Below are 25,664 nucleotides of genomic sequence, written 5' to 3'. Positions count from 1 at the left end.
CTTCTTTGGAGGCTTTTAAGCAGAGGTTGGATGGCCATCTGTCCGGGGTGCTTTGAATGAGATTTTCCTGCTTCTTGCAGGGGGTTGGACTGGATGGCCCGTGAGGTCTCTTCCAACTCTACTATTCTATGATTCTATGATATGGTGGAACAAGAAGGACCATGAACCAGGAGAAGGGCTTGCCATGCCACCTTGCTACAGCTCAGTGGTAAAGACTGCCTGGTCTCTGTTCTTCTCCCTTTAGAGAGGAGGTTCTCAACCAGAAGTTTAGGTCTTCAACTCCCAGAAATCCTAACAGTTGGTAAACTGGCTGGGATTTCTGGGAGTTGTAGGCCAAAACACCTGGGCACCCACAGGTTGAGAACCACTGCTTTAGAGTAAGCCAGAGGTGAATGAGCAGGCATTCAGAGACAGGCCACCCTTTGTTTTTCCCTGACAAAGTCCTGAGAGGGAAACAGAGAATAAATAGCTGCTCTCAAGAAACCAACCATTCTCAGGTTCATTTTGAGGATTCTCTCCTGTCACCAAATCAACCAAGAAGGCAGACAGGCGGCCTAGAGAGACGTGTCAGATGGATGGCAAGAAGACAGCTCTGCGCTTACAGGCTTCCCAGAGGCCACACCTGCCTCCCATCAGGAACAGTATGTTAACATTGGTGAGCTTCTCTGGTAAAGAAATAATATTGGACAATATTTTCTCAAATTCCCACACTTGCCCTGCTTTTGCAATATTTTTCAACCTTTGCTTCCTATCAGGGTCCACATGCTCTTCAGTTCAGATCCCTCTGGATTGTAAAAATGGAGAAATAACACTCTCTTACAGCTAATGAAGAATGGCAATGAGTTTAAGAATGCCAGGAAGGCAGGCGCTCCCAAGCCCTGTGTCCCACGAGTGAGTAAGAGCAGGCTAATTTGGTATTTCTAAGTCAGACCCAGCATGATCCGATTCTTTATGACTTTTAAGGAGGCCCCATGGGATGCCGTACCCTTTGAGATCAACATTGACCTCAGCCGGTTTCATCAGCTGGAGCTGATGAAGTCAGCTCATGTCAGTGACAGCTCACGCCACTCAAAAACCACAGCACTTTTTGTCCATTTGAATTATACAGTTTTCGCTTGAGGGCTGTACAACCAAATCCCAAGCACAGGGCAGCAGGGGAGTGAGCTGACTCACAGGTACGGTGGGGAAACTGAATTATTCATGAAGGAGTGTTTGGGAACTTCACGCAAAAGAACATGCCAAAGCAAATAGTGCACTAATCCCCCAGGATTCATGCATCTAACATGAAGGCCAAGAACATATTCTTACTTTGTGTGTGTGTGTGTGTGTATGAATTCCTATGCTGAAGTAGAAATTTGGTTAAAGAACATCTTGCATAAAGTAGATCTTGAAAGTTGTAAAAAGGGGAAAGAGGTATTGCGATATATATCCAACCAAAACAGGCCGTTGGAGAAGACTTGCAAACCAGGATATCACAGTAGTTTTCATTTTAGAATACCGTATGCTACAACATAAAAAAGTACTTTGCTCAGTAACTGCAGGTTTACAATGCTTTAAGAGTTTATATGGGAACACTGAAGTATACTGAAATATGTTGTCGAAGGCTTTCATGGCCGGGATCACAGGGTTGTTGTATGTCTTTCGGGCTGTGTGGCCATGTTCCAGAAGTATTTTCTCCTGACGTTTCGCCCACATCTATGGCAGGCACCCTCAGAGGTTGTGAGGTATAGAATATACTGAAATAGGTTAGTTACATTTTTAACTTGAGTGGCGCAGTGGGTTAAACCTTTGTGCTGGCAGGACTGCTGACCAAAAGGTTGGAGGTTCGCATCCAGGGTGCGGAGTGAGCTCCCTTCTGTCTGCTCCAGCTTCCCATATGAGGACATGAGAGAAGTCTCCCACAGGATGGTAAAACATCCAGGCATCCCCAGGGCAACATCCTTGCAGACAGCCAATTCTCTCACACCAGAAACGACTTGTGCAAGGTTCGAATCCAACTCGGGAAGATTGTGGATGAGCTCCTTCTATCAGCTCCAGCTCCATGTGGGGAAATATCAAAATCCATAATTGCCTGAAATTTATATATGAGGCCAACTTATACATACAGTAGAGTCTCACTTATCCAACATTCACTTATCCAACATTCTGGATTATCCAACACATTTTTGTAGTCAATGGTTTCAATACATCATGAGATTTTGGTCCTAAATTCGTAAATACAGTAATTACTACATAGCATTACTGCGTATTGAACTACTTTTTCTGTCAAATTTGTTGTGTAACATGATGTTTTGGTGCTTCATTTGTAAAATCATAATCTAACTTGATGTTTAATAGGTTTTTCCTTAATCCCTCCTTATTATCAAACATATTCGCTTATCCAACATTCTGCCGGCCCGTTTATGTTGGATAAGTGAGACTCTACTGTATATAGGGTAACCATGCATCCAGAAACCCAGGATGATTTTCATCAACACTATCAAAAATATATATCTTTATTAATAACTGCTGCAAAGTGGAGTAACTTTTTAAAAAAAAAATACAAGAAGCTCTTTCCAGAATGAACTTTGCCTCCAGTGACATAGATGCAAAGGGACCTTATAGCACCATTTAGACTTCCACCACTCATGTGAGAAAGTAGACTAAGTCTACTAAAGCTTATGCTACAACTACTGTGTTACAACGGTGTATAGTAACTCATGATGTCATCCCATGGATCTCCTCCCACAATGAACTGCACCATAATATTGTAGTTAAAATTCCAGGAAATTTGACAAAATCAGTGACTCCAGAAGATCACTGTAAGCTGGAAACACTTAGAAGGCACACAGCCATAAATGAAAACAACAGTGTGTGATTGTAGCATGTGCAAATGAACCCACGTGATTCTAAGTGACATTGTAATTGATAATAATGACAGTATGACTGAGTATATGCATATTAGAAAGTTTAAAAGTTGCTCAGTTAGTTTCCAAGTTGCCATAAGATTCCATTGCATACAGATAATTCCAGAGCTATCTCTTTGAATCTCCTCAATCAGTGCATCACGAAATATTTCTTACCATCCCGTTCCTTCATTTTGAATACTTTTAGAGCATCATTTCATTATAAACAGAAAGAGGCAAGTATTCTGCACAGCCTTAGAAGCAAAGACATAGAAGAATTGGAAGTTCAGCAATTATTTCCATTTTATCCATAGGTTCAAAAAGGCAGCTTGTGTGAAGCACAGAACCTGGTATAAACTTTTTTCCCCTTTTCATATGCTCATACTGGTGCATGAGCACTCTTTTTCTTCTTTTGATTACCCATATACAAATTCAGCAGCCTCAAGTTATTCTTCAGGAATTTAGAATTTCTAAATGCTCTGCTAAAGGTTTAAGTTATTGCAATGCTAGTATGCTGTAGTAGTTTGAGCACTGGAGGAAGATATAGGAAAATAGGGTTCGAATCCCTACTCAGCCATGGAAACCCAATGGGTGACTTTTGACCAAGACACATTCTCTCAGCTCAGAGGAAGCAGACGACAAATCCTCTCTGAACCAATCTTGCCAAGAAAACCCTGTGATATATTTTTCATAAGCTAGAAAGACATACAGGAACAAGAACAACAACAACAGTGCTAAAACTTTGGGAGTTGAAGGAAAACATTGGGGAAGGACAGAATTCTTATTTCAGATATGTGATGCCCTCATTTTGCTCCATCTCACTGGCTATAATATGGCTACAAAATGAGAGATCAGTAATTTTACTTTTTGGCTATGCTGTCTATGGCATGGCTTCTTAAACTGCAGGTCCCAACCTCAAATAGCTCAATGTTAGTGTGGCGAAAAATTTGGCAACAGTAAATCTATTAGCAACAGCATGCAGCGTTCACAGTAAATTCTGCAGAAAATTATTCATCTGCACTTCATAAATCAGTCTGTTTGCAAGCCTTGCAAATACTGATTTATTATCAGCAAATGTTTGATTTGATACCTATTTTGTAGATATACCTGGAGTCACATAAAAAAATACTTGGGTGGAAAGGGGTTGCATGCGGGAAAAGTTTAAGAGACCCTGTTCTAGGGGATGTTGGGAGCTGAAATCCCCAAAATGTAACTTTCCCCAGCTTTGCTCAGCCCAGAAGAAAGTTAGTAATGCCAGTCAGGAGTGCCTACTTCTTGCCCAAGTTTCTCTGCTCAAAGGTCTTGTGGTTCATGAATCTTGCCCAACGGGAGCCTGATTGCTGACAGCTTGTGAGTCAGTGCTGCAATATTAGCCTAGAGGGAATTTAATAGCTACATAATTGGCAATGCTTTCATAAGCTAGTCAAAAATAGTGCTTCTATTTTTTATTTCTTATTTCTTATTGAAAATCTAGAAGCCTTATCCCTTTGCATGTTCATCTCATGGGAATTTGGAATCCCTTTAATAATTAACTGAGCTGAGACAAATGCTAATTGGAAATAGTTACTAAAAGCCCTGTTTTTTGTTAAGAGTTCTCACATTTGCACAGACTTTGATCCATTTTCCTGATAAAGACTTAGACAGGAAAATTAAAATATTTGGAGTGAATGTGCATCTGGAGATCTGAGTTCGAACTGTTGTTTAAGCATGATGCTAATAGGCTACCCTCAAACAGCCTGTCCTAACCTACATCACAGTATTGTACAGCTGTGGGTTAAAATGGAATAACGTTAGGTAAGGGGTGTTGTGTGGATTCCGGGCTATTTGGCCGTGTTCTAGCAGCATATTCTCTTGAGGTTTTGCCTGCACCTGTGGCTGACGTTTCACCTGCATCTGTCTCCAAGCACCGATGCAGGTGAAATATCAGGTGAAAATGCTGCTAGAACACAGCCATACAGCTCAGAAACCACACAACATTCCATTGATTCCAGAAGTGAATGTTTTTGACAATACAACTTTAGATATACTGATCTGAGCTGCTGGTTCTCCAAAATTTGCAGTGGTTAGGGCTGAACAGCCCCTGCAAAAGTGGATAAAACTGAACATCTCTGCCCCTATCCATCCTAACTTTTAATACTTCTGACCACATTTGCCATAACTACTTAAAGTGTTTTTTAGTTTTCGTTACATTTTGTAGTCAACATGCATCGTCCCTGATTTCCTGCAGTAAGCTGCAAAACTCCCACAAATCCCATCTGTTGATGGTAAACACTTGAATAATCAAATCTACAAAAGATAAATACTCAAAATACTTAAAGAGCTTGGCATGTTTAGCCTGCAGAAGAGAAGGCTGAGAGGAGACATGATAGCCATGTACAAATACGTGAAGGGAAGTCATAGGGAGGAGGGAGCAAGCTTGTTTTCTGCTGCCCTGGAGACTAGGACACGGAACAATGGCTTCAAACTACAGGAAAGGAGATTCCACCTGAACATCAGGAAGAACTTCCTCACTGTGAGGGCTGTTCAGCAGTGGAACTCTCTGCCCCGGACTGTGGTGGAGGCTCCTTCCTTGGAGGCTTTTAAGCAGAGGCTGGATGGCCATCTGTCAGGGGTGCTTTGAATGCGATTTCCTGCTTCTTGGCAGGGGGTTGGACTGGATGGCCCATGAGGTCTCTTCCAACTCTACTATTCTATGATTCTATGATTCAAAAGTTTAGGTTCAGCTGTCTTCTCTATATGGAAGAATAGTTTGTGCAGTTTGAGGACAGCTTTGCTGACTTGCTCTGTCCTCTGGCATCCAGATGCCCAGCTTGAAGATCTGAAAGGTGAATCCCTGCACAGATACCGGTGTGCATTCGACCCTTCTATGTGATGCGTAAACCTGCATGAGTGTGGTTTCCAGATTGTGCGACAGCCTTTGTTTCTACAGCTGTTCTTCTGAACAAGACCTCAGGGTTGCATCAAAACTGGGCTCATCTTCTCCCTGGCCAATTCCACCCAATTCAAATGTCAAAATCTGCTAAACCTCATGAATTCCTAGGAATTCACTGCATTTGATAAAACAATCCAACCAAAGCCAAAGGCTGTTTCAAGTGTATGTATTTTTTTACAAGCACTACTTAGGGTAGCTTGCACTGTGCTATCAGCCACTTTAAGTACAATTTTCATTATACTTACAGACATGATATGTGGCCTGATTCTATACATGTTTTCTCAGAGGTAACTCCAGTGAGTTCAACGGACCCCGCTTCCTCACTAGTCTGCAAAGGAATATAGATTTACAAGGCAGAAACTCTAATCCTTAAATTTGTATCTTAGAGATTATAACTAAATGGATGAGACGTGCATAAACCGTTCAAGATAATGAAGAGCATGTGGAACGATGGAGATTGTTGAAGTGAGGCGGTGCTTTTGTTTCATGCTATTATATGACATTTAAATTGTGTTTTAAGCAGCATTAACCATTCTATGATTGACATAATTGTTAAATAGTTTAACTTTGGATTTTTTTTTTTAGTTGTACCACATTGGATATAAACTGCATTGCTTCTATGCCAGGAGTAAGGTGGAAAACTAATCAAATTAAATTAATAATGTTGCATATATGATTGTGGGCATTCACCATTACAGGCCCCATCTATATTGCCATAAAATACAATGTGCAACTGCATTATATGGCAATGTAAATGGGGCCACAGATATAGATTCATAACCCAGAGTGTCAGATAAGTAGCTACTTTATATGCAATAAGACTATGAAGTCATCCTGTAAGAATATGTAAAACCACTCCTGCCCATCTTAAGAGCTAGCAGTTGTAAGGGGTAATTGAGGTCCATTCAGTTTCCAATAACAATGTAAGGAGATGGTGTTTACCCCACCCCTTCTAACCATTGTGCACAGCTGCAGCTCTTGCAAATCCCTGTTACAGCTTCATGGGATCAGGATAGAGGCGTCATCCTCCTTGAACCCCAATTGCCGGCTGAACAGACCTCCTTTACCTGATCCAGTTTCTGGCTCTTAAGGTGAATTGAGGGCACTGGGCCAGGAGATGTTACTTAGTTAGACACAAGTAAGTGGACAGTCTATGTAGAATACCCACAGGTATATTTATGGCATGCAATCAAGCTCAAAGGCCTTCTGCTATTCCCATCTCTCTGTGCTGCAGCTCCTTTAACAGGAAGGGGTACATTTGTAACAGAAATGTCACAGGGCGGTATGGTCATCATCCTAAATTTGATTTGTGGTACACTCATCTTTCTAAATTTGCCTTACTAAATCTGCCACATATGCCATAGATGCAATATGCCTCAACTGTTGCATAACTATTGAGAGAGCTTGAGAAAAGTCAACACAGAAATAGAGATAGGGCTTTGCAAGGGATAGATAGGAGCTGCCACTCCGCTTCAGTGGCAACCATAGCCGTATGCATTGTTACTAAGCACGCCACAACTTGCTTCAACAGACACATGTACGCAAAGTCACAAACACATGCGGAGAACCAAACAATCTGTTCTCATGCCTTATTTTCACTACTGCCATAAGCACTATTAAGCATTGGAACAGAGTTTAATGCAATTGCAATGTTGTTTCAGGTATGTGAGTTATTTCTTCACTTCCAATTACATAGCACATGTTGAACACCAAGAACAGGAAACACTTTCCTCATCACCAATAAATCATACTTCTTTTGATTTCTAGTATAAGCTCTCAAAACTTTCCCTGCTCTTCAAAATGCTGGTCTAAGACATTATGAATGGGAAACAGGACAAATTGATGGCTGCCATTTGTCCATAGCACGACATATAGAATTTAAAGGTATGTATTAAAACATACCTGCACAACAATACCCTTCCAGAAATAAGCTGTAGTATTGGCTCACTTACAGTAGGTCTTTCAAATGCAACAAGGCAGAGGAACGAGACGGAGAAAGTATCCTGACACATGAAAAAGATAAGAATTCCCTCCCCAACATGAAACCCTTACACGTACACACCTTTTCAGGAGTAGAAGTCAATTGCCTTCCAAATGAACATGTGTGGAAGGAAAATCTCACCTTAATACACAACATTCAGCCGTCAAACTTTTCATAAATAAGTAAAACTCTCAAAAGGGGAGGAGAGTTGCAAACATATTTTGTAAACCCGCAGGAACCCTCGAACAAGTTATGACAAACCTGAAACTCAGCAAAGTGTCCGCACATCTGTTTCTCCTCCTTCTCTACCAGACAATCCTGCCCTGCCAATTCCTGGAGATGAAAATCCAGCCGTGTCAGATGAGAAAGAACTCCTCTTCACTTAGAGCCATTGTTCCACCTGCCATTTTACAGGTTTATTTGCTGGAAAGAAGAATGCAAAGCCTGCCCAGGTCTTGCCCCAGACTTTCCTGCTGATGAGCCATCTTCCAAGCGTGCCCCAAGTACAGTGTGAATTTGTGAGCTCGTCCGTTCTCCACCCCTTTCTGCCTCACCTCCTCTGGCACAAGCTTGCCCCACCCCATCCGTGCTGAGTAGTCCCGTAAGAATGCTTCCAGCTAAACGGCATTCAAAAGAGAGCTATCTCTTGCTTTGGCTGAGATGCAAGGAGAGGCATTTGGTTCCAAGTATTATTTGGCACAAACACAGGAGACGAAAAAGAAAAATATGCAAACACGATTAGGAAGTACTGGGAAAAGGGAGAGAAAATGAACACCTGGAGACTATTAAGTCCAAACATTAACAGACATTAACTAATTAATAACTGAAATGGCATATCTGTATTCAAGTTGTATCTCTGCAGGCTGAATGGGCTGGTTGAAAGCACTTCCATAAAAATATTATATCTCCTTTTAGAGAATAAACTGTACAGTCCTATGCAAGTCACACTGACCTTGTTCTGAACCTAAAACTACAATTCACCCACGATGACACACAACCCAGCTTCATAAACCATTAGGTAAAGATAAAGGTTTCCCCTGATGTTAAGTCCAGTCATGTCTGACTCTGGGGGTTGGTGCTCATCTCCATTTCTAAGCCAAAGAGCCGGCATTGTCCGTAGACACCTCCAAGATCATGTGGCTGGCATCCACAAGAGAAAAAAGGACTGGATAGCTTCTCTGGAGAGGAATGTAGGAACACTACCTCATGATAGACCTTATTTTTATGAGTTTTTATGAGTTATAGCCCCAAAAACATCAGCTAGTATGGACACTGAGCAAAGTGGCTGAGGAATTTAGAGTAGCAGTCCAAAAAAGTAACTTTTTCCTAACAGCCTACTGTGACTGGCATGACTGCAAGGAGCGCCATTACCTTCCCACTGGAGCGGTACCTATTGATCTACTCACATTGGCATATTTTCAAACTGCTAGGTTGGCAGAAGCTGGAACTAACAGCGGGCGTTCACTCTGCTCCCGGGATTTGAACCTGGGACCTTTCAGTTTGCAAGTTCAGCAGCTCAGTGCTTTAACACACTTCGCCACTGGGGCTCCGTCATAAACCATTACCTGATTGTTATTTATTTAGTTATCGTTTCAGAAATGAATTGAGAATACAGTTATGATGTATAGAAAAACCACAAACAAAGTTACAAACATGGCATTATACTAAATTTCCTTTGACTCAAACTGGCCACTTTAAGTGTCACTGTAAGAAGGTCCTCCGTTGTGCCTGTGAATTGCATAAATGATTGCTTATTCATGATGGTAAGCTCTCACCATCCTACAACAGTTGAAGATGGCACTGAGGATATAACCCAGATCTCCTATTTGTGAGTGACAACCTTGTGCAGCAGTGCACTAAATCAATGGGACCACCAATACTAAAAACACAGCGTCAGCCAATAATATGCCAACAGTTTCCAACTATAAAAGCTCAGGAAGTTCAATTTAAACAAAGAGTCATCTTTGGAAAAACAGATTGTTTTAATTTCTCAAATATGTTATATGACAAGATCATATCTGAATATTAAGATTAAGTTAATCTCAAAGATCAGTGAAAGCAGCTACATTAGAGATGGGTGTGTAAATCAGCCTGAGGCTCATTGCCCAAACACTAATGAGAGTTTAACATTTTTAGAGCATAACTGTGCTAGCAAGGGGATTCTGGACATTGTCATCCAAAGAAGTTCAATTCCAAATTTTAAGCATTACTACTCTATTACGATTTACTCCTCTGTTCAAATTATTGGAAAACCCGCAAAGAAAAAGAGAATGTGGACTAGTGAACAGTGAAAGTAAAGCAAAGTTTGAACAGAGTTTCTCAGTGTTATAAGCAAGAATGCTACAACATTATACAAATCACAATATTATGGATAGTGTTTATGCCAAACATTTCAAGTAATGGTAATTATTTCACATCTTTATAGCAACAATACAGTTATTCACTGCAGCATTGCTCTGGCTCAATGTTTCTGTCTTTTTCGGTGTGTTTTTTACAGAAGTGATGGTGTCATTTTGAGGGGTGATGTGACAGATCATTTCTGTTTTGGGAAAAATGAGTTGATGCAACCTGTGAGTATCTGGGGAAGAAGGAAATGCAGAAAGTAGAGAACAAGTCTTGAGTACAGTGTAGGACTTTTATCTGCCCCCAAGCTTGATGATTGGGGCAGAATACACTTTGCAGAAAAAGCAGGTCAATCCCTGTTGTATAGAACAAGTAGCCATGTGATGGCATTGCTTTTCTTATGGAAGCAATGTAAAATGGGTCAGCAGCATTTGAATATCCTCAGAAAAGAAAACTCAGTTCCAAATTTGGGTCCTGAATGTGACATCAAGAAGAAGAAAAAACACAATGGCATCTTGAGGACACCTTGCAAATGTCAAAATGATGAAATGTTCTCCTGCTGCAGTTCTACCAGATCATGCGATAATGAACCGTATCAATGTTAATGATCCCGAGAAACAGGACTAGCATGCTTCAAATGCAGCTCAGGAGATGTTCATGTGAAGGGCAGTTACTGCACTTTAGTATTTCACTCCATGTGGCAGCAGCCACACACAGCTCCTTATGTCTTCAGTAGCTGTGATAATTTATGGTAGTGATTATCTGACATGAGATGTCTACAATTGATGGATTTCAAATACCGAAAGGCCCCAGCAGCATGGCAATTTATAGCAGATTCTGGGAGCTTGTTTTCTGCTGTCCTGGAGACTAGGACATGGAACAATGGCTTCAAACTACAGAAAAGGAGATTCCACCTGAACATTAGGAAGAATTTTCTAACTCTGAGAGCTGCTCAGCAGTGGAACTCTCTGCCCCGGAGTGTGGTGGAGGCTCCTTCTTTGGCGGCTTTTAAACAGAGGCTGGATGGCCATCTGTCGGGGGTGCTTTGAATGCAATTTTCCTGCTTGGACTGGATGGCCAACGAGATCCCTTCCAACTCTATGATTCTAGGTGTAGTCCAACAAAATCAGAGGAACCAAGACTAGAAACAACTTCTCTATGCGGTGGTTGTAGTGGTAGTAATAATGATGGTGATGAATGTCTGTTCATATCCCACCTTTTTATCCAATGATGGAACTCAGGGAAGCTTATTATTTATTAAAACTAATGAAGATTAAAACAAACATAGAAAACCATGCTTAATGTATATGTGTTAATTCTGCAAATAATTAAATGATCTATAGAATTAAAACTGTTTAGAATTTATTAAAAGACAATTAAGATACAGAAAAGCAAGTCCCCTACCCTCTCTCCCTCCATGGTGCTAGCATGTTTAAGTGTTAATGATATCCAATTGAAATGATTCCTTGATTCCCATGATCTCTCGTGAGAAATTACAGTAATGTAGTTCCAGATCTTCTAGCTATAATTTTATATATCAGCCACCACTGGGCAAGTGTAACCCTACATTGGGCTGTGGCAATAGTAATCTACAATTTAACCAGCTGAAATAGCAGCGATGTATCTCACATATAAAGCATCACAGTTAAAAATCTCCAGCAAAAATGTTGAGGAACCCTTGAGAAAAATGCTATAGCAATGCCAGAAAAAACATTAAATCCACATACATCACCGTCCAGAAGTCTCTTGATGAAGTGAATATTCAGCAGATAAGAACATCCGCTTCTTGCACTATTGTATGTAAACAGGAAATATTTTTAGACGTCGCCTTATGCAAACCTCTAATCAAATTAGCGAAGTTTCTCCTGCCTGCATCTGTCATTCTTTCATATGCCAAACCCTCAAATCTCTGGGAGCTGGCTTGTGCTGATAATGAAAATTGCACAGATAGCAATTGCAGTGCATGAGCAACTAGCTAAACATAACAGTCCACAGCAGTCAGCACATATAAGCAGGTAGGCATGAATGTGTATGACATAAAACACACACAGCTCAAAACAAGCGTCTTCACATTCATTTGCATCGACCATGAGCGGTGCTATGAATTAGAATGCACTTGTTAATAAGAGGGATAAAGTGAAGATTAGACTAATTATATTGTGACTTTTACAGCATTAAGTGGTGATCCAGCTAATACATTGCACCAGTTTCCTAATTCACTCACTATCCACAAGAGAAAAAAGGACTGGATAGCTTCTCTGGAGAGGAATGTAGGAACTCTACCTACATATTTTTATGAGTTATAGCCCCAAAAACATCAGCTAGTATGGACACTGAGCAAAGTGGCTGAGGAATTTAGAGTTGCAGTCCAAAAAAGTAACTTTTTAAAGCTCTTCTTAGGCCGAGCTAGATTACTTATCCATCTATCTAGGCTAGTGCTGTTCTGATTTACAAATTTACCTGTTTCTGTATACATAAAGATTCACCTATTTGTCAGTAGTTTTGTTATGTCACAAAACTGATAGACACTTTGCCATTTGAATTTAATTCAAAGGGAATATGTAGGACTTGCAATAAATTATTGACACATGCAACTTTTCTTTCAGTATTTCGTGCCTTCTTTTACTCTATTCAATTTGCTGTCTACAAGTTTTCAGTATTCCCTCTTGCAATATACAATATGCCTCCGTGTCCGTGGAAACTATATCAGAAGTTTTGTTGGGTTGTTGTATGTCTTTCGGGCTGTGTGGCCATGTTCCAGAAGCATTCTCTCCTGACAACAAAATATGACATCTCTAGGCATTTTCTAGGTCTTTGAATGTGACTCCATGGCCTTCCTGGGCAAGAAGTCCATTTCAACAGGGTTTACTCTTATCCATGGTTTTGCAATCAATGCAAAGACCAGGAACATTTCTCCCATGGATACAGGGGATCGTATTGAATATTCAGCCTCTTTGAGATGATATACATGATTTTCTTGATCACAGCATTCTCATAACAACCCTGTGAGATAGGTCAAGTGGACCCAACCTTATCCACCAAGTTTCACAGCCTAGTAGGGACTAGAAACTGGACCTTCCAAGTCACAGTCCAATATTTTAATGTCCACATGGGACCAATTCACTGGACAGTTTCTGATACATACTGATTGTTGAAAACTTCAATGCTATTATAGAGTGTAGTTACTACTTATTATTACCTTTTTATAGAAGTTTATTTTCTGATCTTTGCAGATATACAACTTTCTTTTCTACAAGATCATACTGAGATGCTGTTTCCAAACCAGATAATGAAGCCTTACAGTGTTTACTACAATATTTACATTTCCTGTTTTCAGTTTCTCTCCATCTCACACTGAGTTTTTCCAACAGGCAAACTAAAGATGTACTTAAGTACCATACGGTATAACAGCTTGCTGTTCCAATGCCAGCATGGGATATATTTCTAATTACTGTTTGAATAAAACCATAGCATTTACAGTTTGCGGTTTTGTAAATTTACATAGTAGTAAAATGTTATGTGCTATTTTATACGCAATACATTCAAGTTCTTGAAGAAGTAAATTTAGACCTTGTTTTAAAGGAAAGGAACAAGTGCATATTTTTCAATGTTCTCACAGATTTCAATTGTTTTCTGCCAAACAAAGATAAAAAACCTCAGCCCACTATTTCTTTATAAAATAATTTAACAAACATTAATAACAAACTACTGAACTAAACAAAGATTGCCATAGAATGCTGTTATGAAATACAATAATTAAACATTTTTTTCAAAAAATACTCATTTTTTTTTTTTACATTTCAAGGTATTCACATTAATGATTCAAAATGGATTTAGTGCTACCTAGTAGTAAGGGCTTATTTCCAATGCTCTTCAAACTTCCTTTCCAGAAGATCTCCTTAAAACACGTATCATCCTTTACCAGTGGTTCCCAACCTGTGGACCTCCAGGTGTTTTGGATTTCAATTCCCACAGTTCCTAACAGCTGGTAAGATGGCTGGGATTTCTGGGAGTTGAAGTTCAAAACACCTGGAGGCCCAAAGGTTGGGAACTACTGTCATATACTCATGTGGACCATTAGTATTGCTTCAGGGAGATATGAAAGAAAAATCTCTTGAGTAGAAGATATATAGAAGAAAAGACAAGATGTTATATCCCAGCCGCCTTTGGCTGCTGAACCTAGTTCAGAAATGAACTTTGACCAGGAAGAAGCTTATTCTGACATTTCACTTGATGTTCCTTCCAATTACAGACCCCAGCTGTGGATAGCTCTGAGGCCTCCTTAACTGGGAGAGATACTGATAACACTACTCCCGTGGAAGAACCAGATGTTTCAAGCTCCCCAGGGAATGTATCTTTTAACAGGAGACAGTCTTTCCAGCAACAAAGATCCCAGACACAGCAGCTTCGCAGGAGTCAACGATTGGCCGTTAAGGCGGATACTAGATAGCAGATTGCTTTGGGAACATTTGGGGAGTTTGGTTCCCTTAGCTGTTATTAGATCTAACTTCTATAAAAGTGTCTTGCACTGTGAACTTCTTGTGGTGTCAACGTAACGACTTCATCGTTTCCAGTTCCTTTATTTCTCCAAGCCGAGTTTGCTGTTTCCTGGCACCCAAGCCAAGCCGCGACTCCCGTTGTTAATCCGGAGTGAATTCACGTCCTTGCCTTGTTCCTGAATCCAGATTGCTTTTAGCCTCAACTTTTGCCTGCCTTATAATCCAAGATTTTTCAGTGACTTTGGACTTTGTTGTTTACTCCTGCTTCCTTGTTGCTTTCCCCGCTCAAGAACTTTTCAACAGTTTTGAGCATGTTTCGGTTTCTGGACTTTGGACAATAATATTGGACATATCTCTTTAACGCTTTGGACTAATTCATACCATTCCTTAAGGGACTATTGCTCCCTCATCCCTTCCACTTAATCTTTCCTGAATTTATTATTGTTTTAATAAAGATATTATATGATTATTGGTCTCTGTCTGGTTTCCAGTGTTCGAGCTGCCTTGGGGTGTTACACAAGATCTGCAATCTTAGAGCATATCCCCATAGGCAGAAAAAAGCAGGGCTATTGAGAATCGTCCTTATGGTAGACACTAGGCTTGATCGATCCACGAAAAATTTGATTCTAAACTCGTTGCAAAAGTAGAGGGGGGCAGCGTTTCGTTTTTGAAGGTATTTCCGAATTTTGCCCCCCAAAAAATTCGAAATTAACGAAAATTCGTTATTTTCTAAATTAATTCGTTAATGGCGGACGCGCATGCGCAATTCCCAAAAACAGCACAGAGGGAGAGGACTTTACAGGACTCTCCCACCCTCATTTTTTGAGTGATCTTCTTAAAACTTGGTACAGTGGTAGAACACATTTAACACTGATAGCTCACCAAAATTTGGAACGTTTCCCTTATCCTCTGATTTTTGGCGAATTTTCATAGCTTTTATAATAAACCATTTTTTAATAATTGCAGAAATCTGTTCCTGGTTTGAAAGTCTTATTTCCTGTTAAATTGGGTTGTCTTTACTGTGAAAGTCATTGTTCTACTTCAGAAACTTTGTTTTTGTGGCTGAAACTTTGTTAAATTGGTGTGTGTGTGATATATACTGTGTATATATAGTCCCTGCATGTGTGTGTGTGTGTGTATAGGTAAAGGTAAAGGTATCCCTTGACGTTAAGTTCAGTCATGTCTGACTCTGGGGGTTGGTGCTCATCTCCATTTCTAAGCCCAAGAGCCAGTGTTGTCCATAGACACCTCCAAGGTCATGTGGCCGGCATGACTACATGGAGTGCCATTACCTTCCCGCCAGAGCGGTACCTATTGATCTACTCACATTGGCATGTTTTCAAGCTGCTAGGTTGGCAGAAGCTGGAGCTAACAGCGGGCACTCACTCTGCTCCCGGGATTTGAACCTGGGACCTTTCGGTCTGCAAGTTCAGCAGCTCAGTGCTTTAACACACTTCGCCATCGGGGCTCATGTATATACATACATACACATGCACACAATGTGGAGAATATGTGGAAAGGTAGATAGATAGATAAGTTGGGAGCCACAGCGAAGGCACCTTCCTGGGAGCAAGGTCTAATAATAATAATAATAATAATAATAATAATAATAATAATAATAATAAATCCCTTACAATATCCAAGATGGCTCACTGCTACAGAATCTTGGGAGGTTTAGTTTGATATGGTACCATTATTGGCAGAGAAAGCTAAGCTGTAGGAGTTGAAATCCAATCATTTATCCTCCCTATAGAATCAATTTTATATGCATTTTTAGCTACAGAAAAGCTAAAATCAGGACAGTAAAAGAACAACACCCAGAAAATGGGAATTCCAGACAGGAAACAATCAGGGCCAGCTAATACCTCCCAACAAAGGATTCCCCCAGGTAGGAAGCAGCCAGGCTTTGAAGCTGCAAGGCTATTCAATGCTAATCAAGGTGACTAATTGCAACATTCACACTTGCCTCCCACAGACAAGAGTTCTTTCTCCCACCCTGGACCTTCCACAGATATATAAACCCCACTTGCCTAGCTTCACACAGACGTCAAAACCTCACTGCCGGGCCCCTCTCTGTCTCTCTCGGTCTCTCCATTCCCAGCTCCATCCGCCGCCTTCCCGCCTCACAGAGAGACACCAGGCCTGAGCTGAGGCGAGGCGGCGGCGGCGGCCATTTCCCCCCTCCGTCTTCCTCCTCCTCCTCGGCCTCCTTCCCCCTCGCCCCCTCCCATTGGCTGAGCCCGTGACGCCCCTTTTGCTGAGGGGCAAAAGGAAAGGGCCTGAATGGTGGGAGTTTGGGTGATTTGCAAAAGCTTTTTTTTCCTAACGAAAAAAACGACGACATAACGAAAAACGGCCTCTCGCGATTCGAAACCGCGATATCCAGACGTGTGGACAACCAATGCCATATATTGCTTCAAAACAAACGAAAATAACGAATTAATAACGGGTAACGGGGAAAACGAATTATTTGAGCAAGCCTAGTAGACACATTATGTACAGGTTCTTCTTGCTCCCAACTTGGGACAAAAACATTGAACACAGTTTTGTTCCTGATAGGTGAAGTTAGTGTTTCTCAAACTCTGCTCCTTCAGAGTTTTTGAATTTCAGCTCCAAGGAATCCCAGCCATCTTACCAGCTGTAAGCAATTGTGGGAGCTGAAGTCCAAAACATCTGGAGGAGCAGAGTCTGAGAAACATTGCTATAGAGCTTCCCCAAACTTCAGAGTAAACAGTTGGTCAAATCTGAATTAGAACCGGCCCTGGTGTTCACATAACCATCCAACTGTTCCAGGGTTCTACGGCATGGGGACAGGGAGATGGCACTTATCTTGGTGGTCCTGCTGTCATTCCAGACATTTGTCCATGAGAACAATTGCATACATTTGCAAGGGCACCCAGGTGCCTCAGAGGGGAGAGGCAGATCACCCCTCTCCTTTTCTCTGCAGCAAGACATAGTGAAGCCAGCCCTGGGACTGGTGTGAAGCACTGCACTCCGCACCAGCACTGGGGTTTCTTGCCTATGTAGAAAAGCCCTCAGTCATGTTCACCAGAGAATCAGTGCTATTTAATTCATGGGGACTTACTTCTGAGTATACCTCCATGGGAATAGTCATGTCAAAGTCATACAGAGGTGATCAAAGAGGCACATGGGCCACAGCTTCCAAGTGAAGAAAATGTCTAAGAATAAAACAGAGTGCTTTTATCATTGAAGCGGGTTGAGTTCCAAGAAAGTTGATGATGTTGAAAAGTACATAATCATCTTATCCAAACCGTAATCTTTCCCCCTACTTTCATTGTCATGTTTAATACATGACTCTGAATGCTATTTATCCTCTTAAAACTAATCTCTGTGATTTCTATCTAAAACAATTACAGAGTCAGCAGTGAACTATTTCATCTTAGATTTCACAATTTTCCAACAGCATTTAAATATTTTATGTCCTCCTGGAGTGTAAGGTTTCCACATCTCCCCCATTACTCCAGATGTTAAACCTAATATAGTACCCAAGACGATTTCTCTTTTCTCCAGATTCAATTTCTAACTTGCATATATTTCATTGCTGTGTGCTCTGCTTTTGTGCTTTAAGTCTTCCTGATTCAGTGTAGATAGGCTCTGACATTCTGGAAATTATACTCTGAAAAGCACTTTTTATAAGCTCTGGCATATCCACAAAATATAGCCCATCACCTCGGCCAGTCACAGTTTAATGGATGCTCATTTTGTTCCTACCTTATTCACACACAATCCCTCTTTTCTGCTCTGACATAAGTTGTTTCCCAGTTCACCCGATATATCTTGCCTTGACATAAGGGGAAACATCTTTCCTGACAAACAGGGGAGTTTTCTCCATAAACAAGATACTGCAATCAGGTCAAAAGGACATATGACTCTCTCCTTAAAAAAAGATTTTGCTATAAATGTTTTAGACCAGAGGTTTATCTAGTCTATTAAACTGCTTACCTTTGAGATGTTCTGAAATTCAGGGCTGACTGGCCTCAGAATAGAAGTCTATTCCAATTTGTTGTACAAAAGCTGGCTGGGCTGGTGAATATTTCTCAAATGCTGGTGAAGGTAAAAGCTACTCCACTACATCCAAAAACTGCAAGTTAACTTATATAGCACAACTCAAGAGTCTCAAAAATATCATTTTTGATGCCAATTTCCATAATCCACAACAAACACAGCTGGCTGGGAAATTCTGTAAGAGTAATCCAAAATAGTAGCTTTTTAAAACTCTGGCATAGCGCAATGCATATAGCAAATGGCTCTCTCCTCTGACACCTTGTTGCTGCCTCACACCATAGGGGGCCCCGGTGGCGCAGTGGGTTAAACTCTTGTGCCAGCTGGATTGATGACTTGAAGGTTGGGTTGATGACCTAAAGGTTGCCAGTACAAATCCAATCTGGGAAGAGCTCCCTCTATCAGCTCCAGCTCCATGCAGGGGCATGAGAGAAGCCTCCCACAAAGATAGCAAAAACATCCAAACAACTGGGTGTCCCCTGGGCAATGTCCTTACAGACGGGCAATTCTCTCACACCAGAAGTGACCTGCAGTTTCTCAAGTCGCTCCTGACATGGAAAAAAACAAAACCATACGCTACTTGAAGCAACTGCCTCAATCAGACTCACAGCAAAATAAAATGGCTCTATCCTCATTGTTTGTTCTTGATATTCAAATCTAAATACTCCACCCAAAATGGTACTGTTCCTTAAGAGCAAGAGCCAGTGGCAACCAGTAGACCTATTTCTGTTTAGAAACCATCTTACCTTGAAGCCATCATCCCATTTTGTGGCAGAGGACTCAATGAATCAGGCAATGTGTACAGAACGATTTTCATTAATCTGCCCTTAAAAATAAAAGTAAACACTGGCCTCCATTTACAAACTACCTCTAACTCACAATCACCTTCCCAATCTCAGTTTTCATTAAGGGCAGTTTCGTCTGGTTAACCATGTGGCTATGCCAAAAATGCGTATCTGGATTTAACAATATGTTGCAACCAAAACCAGGCCACTGTACAGAGGAAAGCACTTGTTCACCTACCTGCACAACTGTCACCTACCTGCACAACTGACTTTACCTCCATCACTCTTTTAATTGTCCACACATGAGTGCTGTATCCAAGTATGCTGTACTGAGCACTTTTAGAAGAGTTAAAGATTCAAAGATATATGATCATATTTCTCCTTTCTTCGCCTACCCATTTCTCTGGCTGTTACAGCTCTCAAATATCTATGCATTTTTGACAGCTGCATAATCCCTTGTTGTCTTGTTTAGCTTCATTTCCCACAACCTTCCGTAACAATGAATTGTGTGCTATTTCCGTTCCCCTCCACCAGCTCTTGAGCCTGCTGAACTAGTTGTGACCTCAGGAACAAATAGGCTTCGGTGCCAAATGAGGATTTGCTGAAACAAGCAAGATTTCACGTTGAATCCTAGCATGAAAAAGTGCAGGGGTGTCACACTGAAGAGCTTGTGCAGGGGTGAAGCTAGAATGCCATAGAAACAAACATCATATTGGTTAGAAACCTTCTTTCAAGGAAGATAATTCACCTTTACATTTATATTAGGTATTATTTCTGTGCCCTCATGCATATCATTGGAGAAGTGGCACACCAGTCACTCTAGTGGCTACCATTGCACAATGGATGCCCACATATTGTAATATGTCAGCCCTTATATGAATACAGACATTGCAAACCAGATCTGTTCTATTTCCCACACAGGTAGGTCAATTTACGGATATGTTCTATGCCAAATTCTAGCCAAAATGAATTAAAGAGACCCAAGAGAAAGTAAATAAAAAATGGCCCTGGGCAGAAATACCAAGTGCAAAACCTGGAAAACCTGGAAAAGTTTTATTTATTTATTGGGACTACTGTTTGCAGAGCTCTCTCCTGTCTCCACCAGTGAGACCATTTACCATGCTAATGGAACTAAAATTCCCAAAAGTAACTTTTTGAAGTTCTCCATAAATGTTAAAAGACCATCAGCCAAACAAGAAGAGGAAAAGTTTATACAGTAAGACCTCACACCTACGTAACCGTGAAGCCAACAGGAAACTGAAAGTTACTTGGGAAGGCAAGAGCTCGAACACTGTTTCCATCCTAAATATCTTGGTGTCACCTTAGATCGAACACTAACATATAGGAAACCCTGCATGAACACCAAGCACAAAGTAGCTGCACGCAACAACATCCTGCGTAAACTTACTAGCAGTGCATGGGGTGCAGACCCACAAGTAATAAGAACATAAGCCCTGGCCTTGTCTTACTCAATTGCTGAATACGCCTGTCCTGTCTGGCACAAGTCTGCCCATGTGAAGCAGGTGGACATAGCACTGAATGAAACATGCAGAATAATCACAGGATGCCTTAAACCTACACCTGTTGATAGACTCTACAAGTTAGCTGGCATTGCCCCTCCTGATGTGCGACGGGAAGTTGCTGCTAATGGTGAGAGAAATAAGGTTGAACATTGTGAAAGCCACCCACTGCATGTCTATCAGCCTCCTCCCACCAGACTCAAATCAAGGAAGGGCTTCATGAGAACCACCACTCCTCTTGATGTTCCTCCAGCAACAGCAAGGGTGTTCCTCTGGGCAGCTAAACCAAGCAATTCCAACTGGATGGCCCCCCATGAGGGTCTTCCTCCAGGTGCAAACCAAGAATGGGCAACTTGGAAGTCCCTAAACAGACTCAGAAGCGGAGTGGGCAGATCAAAAGACAACTTGGCAAGATGGCACTACCTGGAGGAATCCTCCACCTTGTGCGACTGTGGAGCAGAACAAACAACTCCGCATATGTATGCTTGCCCACAATGTCCAGCCTCATATACAGAGGAGGAGTTGTTTAAAGCTACGGACAATGCGGTCGCTGCTGCCCGCTTTTGGTCTAAAACTATTTAGCTGCTTGTGATTTCATTTATTTCATCATTTTAATTTATTTATTGTGCAATACTTTTGACACGAAATAAATAAGTAAGACCTCAGTGTCCATGAAGGATGCATCCTCAGAAGGACAGTGGTTTCCTGAAACCATGGATAACTGTTTCCTGTTTCCAGCACACCACAGAATTATTATTATTATTATTTGAAACACAACAAGATGAGTCCACAGCAGACACTCTGCTGGCTGTTGTATTAGATCACACGTCGGACACTTCCCAAGTGTCTAGGACTGTGTGATGTATCGGCGAATAATGCATGCACATCCCAGCTGGCAGGTGGTAATTTTATCAGCACCAATCGTGTTTAAGTACAGGCCAAGGTCTTTAGGCACTGCACCGTGTAGCAATCACCACTGTGACTACTTTGACTGGCTTGTGCCAGAGTCTTTGTAATTCGATCTTTAAATCCTCATATCATGTCAGCTTTTCCAATTGTTTATCCTCAACCAGCTTGCATACAGTACAGCAGTGATTGTAACACAAGAACTGGGGATACAACAACTGAAACCCGTAAGAAAAATTATTGGAAAACCAAAATGGTACCCTGCTTTATCTCTCCAAAGGAGACTCGAGAGTTGTGCTGGGCGACTTAGAGTTTCATAGACAGGTATTCTCCCTAGGAATGAACTATGTCACCTTGCCCAAAATGCAACTTTATGGTGAATTTCTAGGGAAGCATACCATGGAATTGCCTGAAGGTAAATTGTTGTAGGCATGGGCAAGTAAAATTGCATATATGGATTCCATGATTATGGGAGTCTTAATGTATAATGAGATGAAAAGAGATCCCCAGAGTAAGTGGCACTATTTGTTTAAAGGAATGGGATAATGACCATGATGCATGCAATGTTTACATGAGACTGCATCAGCAAAGGAAATGCTTGCACAAGAGGCAGGTGCTTCTATAAACATGCAGGACGCCAAGAAGTCAACACAGGATTAGGTGTTGGTGCCATGTTCTTTACTACAAAACCACTGGGCTTAGGAGAAGATGGAGGAATAGAAAGGACTTCCTTGAAGCCAGCCAATCACACTTCAATCTTGAAGAAATACAAGCTAGTTTTCTTTAAAAAATTAATTAACTGCCTTAATTGGGCAGGGAGGAAGAACAGCTCTTGTCAACTTTACATAAGAGGCAAAGGCAGCAGAGCCTTTTAGCATAAGCCAGAATACCTAGAGAGCTTTTAAAGTCTACATGCCTTTCATATTTCTCAGTGAAAACTTCAGAAACCTATTTATGAGATAAATAGGAATAAATTTATGAGATAAATAGGAATAAAAGGAAACGGACACCAATTCCTTTGAAAAAGAGGAGAAACTAATTATTTTGGTCAGACCAAGCTGTGTTATATGAGGATCTCTAAAGTTCTGCTCTCGAAGGGATTTAAAAATTAGTAATGGTGTGCCAACCTCAGACAGAACAAGGGCGTTAAGATACATCAAGAAATTTTTGTTCTCCTGCTTAGGGATGAGAACAAGGAACACATGGGGTCATTCAATTAATTAATTAGGGACATCTTTAATTGATCAGAAGAGCTTTGCTCTTCTTCTAATACACTCTCCCTCAACATGTTCCCTCCAGATGTATCAGACTACGACTTCTCCACCATCATCACTCCTTTGGCCATTTTGGTCCAATATTTCTGGAAGGTATGAAATTGGTTGGGTGCTCTTTAATAGATGAATTTCCACTCTAGCCCCAAAGGACAACATATATAATATGTTTTATCAATATGATGTTAAAATTATTTTTTTATTGACTGGTTGGTAACAAAGCATTTACTAGGTAGCAGCTGTTCTTTAATACTTAATTTACTACAAAGTATCAAAGCCAAGTACAACCCATTATAAACAATTCATCTTATATCACCCTTCAATTGCTAATATAATTTTCCATTTTTTATGAAGGCAGGGTTTTTTTTTAAAGTCAATGTACTGAAAAAAGGAAAATGTAGATGAGGTGGGATGAGAAAATCAGAGGCAATCGCAACAAAAGCTTCTGAGCAGATGTTTCTTTCTGATAACAGATGCTTATCACACAAACAAGCAGATTATTTATTGACAGAATTCACTGTCACCAGCAGATCTGTTAATGGCCAGTAGTGATACCAGAATTCTCACTTTCTGATCCAGTTTCACCTCGATTCCACCCCCGCCATACACACTGTGTGTGCATTTTTAAAATTATGCTCCATGCATCTAAGCAAGTGGGTTGTGATCCACACAAAAAAATCCTATAATAAATGCATTCTTTTTTCTCATGTTATAATTATAGCATTGGATCATATGCTATGTGTTTAGTGAGTGTTGAAAATGAGCACCATAATAAATGCATAAAAATAATATGACAGGTTTTTGATGAATGTATAGGCCAGAATACTGTGGGTGGGCACACTATGGCCCTATGAACCAAATGCATCCCCGGGCCATTTTTATGGCCCACAGGACCTCCAACATGACAAATATTTCACCTCTTTCAACATGTGCCATTTTTTAAACCAAAGATGTTTCAACATGACTTCTATGAGATGTAGAAGGGGTTTGGAACCTCTCTGGACATTCCAGAGTGAAAATAAATATTTCAAATTTTAAAAAAATAAATTATTTTGCCTCAAATGATGCCAAATTTTCTAGAGGAGCCCAGGAAAGCCTTAAAACATGCGCCTATTTCCCATGGGGGGATTTGGAGCCAAAATATTCAATTATTTTGTGGGAACAGGTGTGATGAGAGATGTGACCCTCCAAGGTCTCCTTGTGTGCCAATGGGTTCCTGTGGCCTTCCACATTTGCTGATCTCTGCTCGAGCATAATATACTTCCTGCATGGTTGTGAAGTATGCAAAACAGAAAGCAAGCAAGGCTATCTTTGCTTTAACTGGGAGAAGGCTCCCCATTCCAAGCAGCCTATTTTTTCAGACTGGCTCTCAGAGCTATCAGGGTAGCCTTCCTAGGGCACAGACTTCCCAAAATACCCTGATTTTGAGAACTAACCCAGAAACCAGGCACTGGTAAAAACAGGTTACTTGAAGCCAAGAGTGACCTTCTTTCAATGATAGTGACAACTGAAACCATGGATTTTTGTTTCCTTTACTGCTTCATAGTTATCTTGGAATACATAATCAACACAACTCCAAACACAATGTTGATTCACATGGGATCAAACCATTCTTGCATCAAATCCAACATGGTCTAGTCATACTGGGGCCATTTGCCCATTGTCCCAGGTAGAACAGGGTCTTTCACTTACCATCATGGATCCCTTTTGAGCATAATTGCGAGGCTCTGGACCAAGTTTTTTACTTGCAAAGCACATGCTTTGTCACTGGCCCCTCTCTTGGGCCCCTCTCTTAATTCATTATAGAACCCAATTTAAGTACAGTTCCTTGCTGCATGTACACTCTATGGAAAACTTGAGCTTCTTTCTGCTGCAATGGGCGAAATACCCTACAGATTTTTATTGAAATCCACTTATCCTTTTGCTATCTTCATGAAACAGGAAGAATAATGCTTTCCCAGACCTGTCCTAATTGCCTTTTTAATTATCATGAATGGGATGTTTCACATACTTAAAGTTCAGCGAACATTAGCCTGCCTGCCTGCAGGCGGTCTCAAAGAGCTTAGCTAGACGTGAACCGTAATAGCTACATATTCATATTACAACTTTCAAAGCAACCACAAATAGTCTCTCTTGGCCACTTACTCTGGCCTAGGAAACCAGTTAGACAATAGTATTTCATTAAAACAAATACGATTATATTTATCTTTCTTTTCAAATCTACCCAGGGTCACAACTGTCTCCTGTGTGCAAAAAGACAAGGATACATTGGGAAAATGTTTTCTTTGGAGGAGTATTTTTGGGCCAGAGTTCCAACAATAATCCTGACAAGCATGGCCATTATGTTCACATCTGTATGCACCAAGCACAAAGTGGCACAGTTCCTCATGATACTCCTGAAAGAAAAGTTCATTGAACTTGTTTAGTTCTACTGTTGAAAATTAAGTCAGCTGCGTATCTTGCTTTGATTCCAAGCAGGCACATCTAACCAAATATTCAAAGGAACATAAGCAACAGTT

At 40.8% G+C, this 25,664-nt stretch overlaps 1 protein-coding gene across 4 annotated transcripts in view; it reads right to left on the bottom strand.

Annotated features, from left to right (window-relative positions):
- The window catches only part of pdzd2 (PDZ domain containing 2), a 315,666-nt gene that overhangs the window by 108,619 nt on the left and 181,383 nt on the right, over nt 1-25,664 (bottom strand). Inside the window, exon 1 of one of the 4 annotated variants that reach the window (XM_008118595.3) lies at nt 8,060-8,798. The exons of the other annotated variants lie outside the window; for them this stretch is intronic. The gene's annotated coding sequence lies outside the window, so the exon portion shown is untranslated. Of the gene's footprint in view, nt 1-8,059; nt 8,799-25,664 lie in introns of those variants that run through there. 4 annotated transcript variants of the gene reach the window in all.

Source organism: Anolis carolinensis, chromosome 2, assembly GCF_035594765.1.
Source record: "Anolis carolinensis isolate JA03-04 chromosome 2, rAnoCar3.1.pri, whole genome shotgun sequence".
In the NCBI taxonomy this organism is placed as follows: Eukaryota; Metazoa; Chordata; class Lepidosauria; order Squamata; family Dactyloidae; genus Anolis; species Anolis carolinensis.
This window is presented reverse-complemented; position numbering and strand designations above follow the sequence as displayed.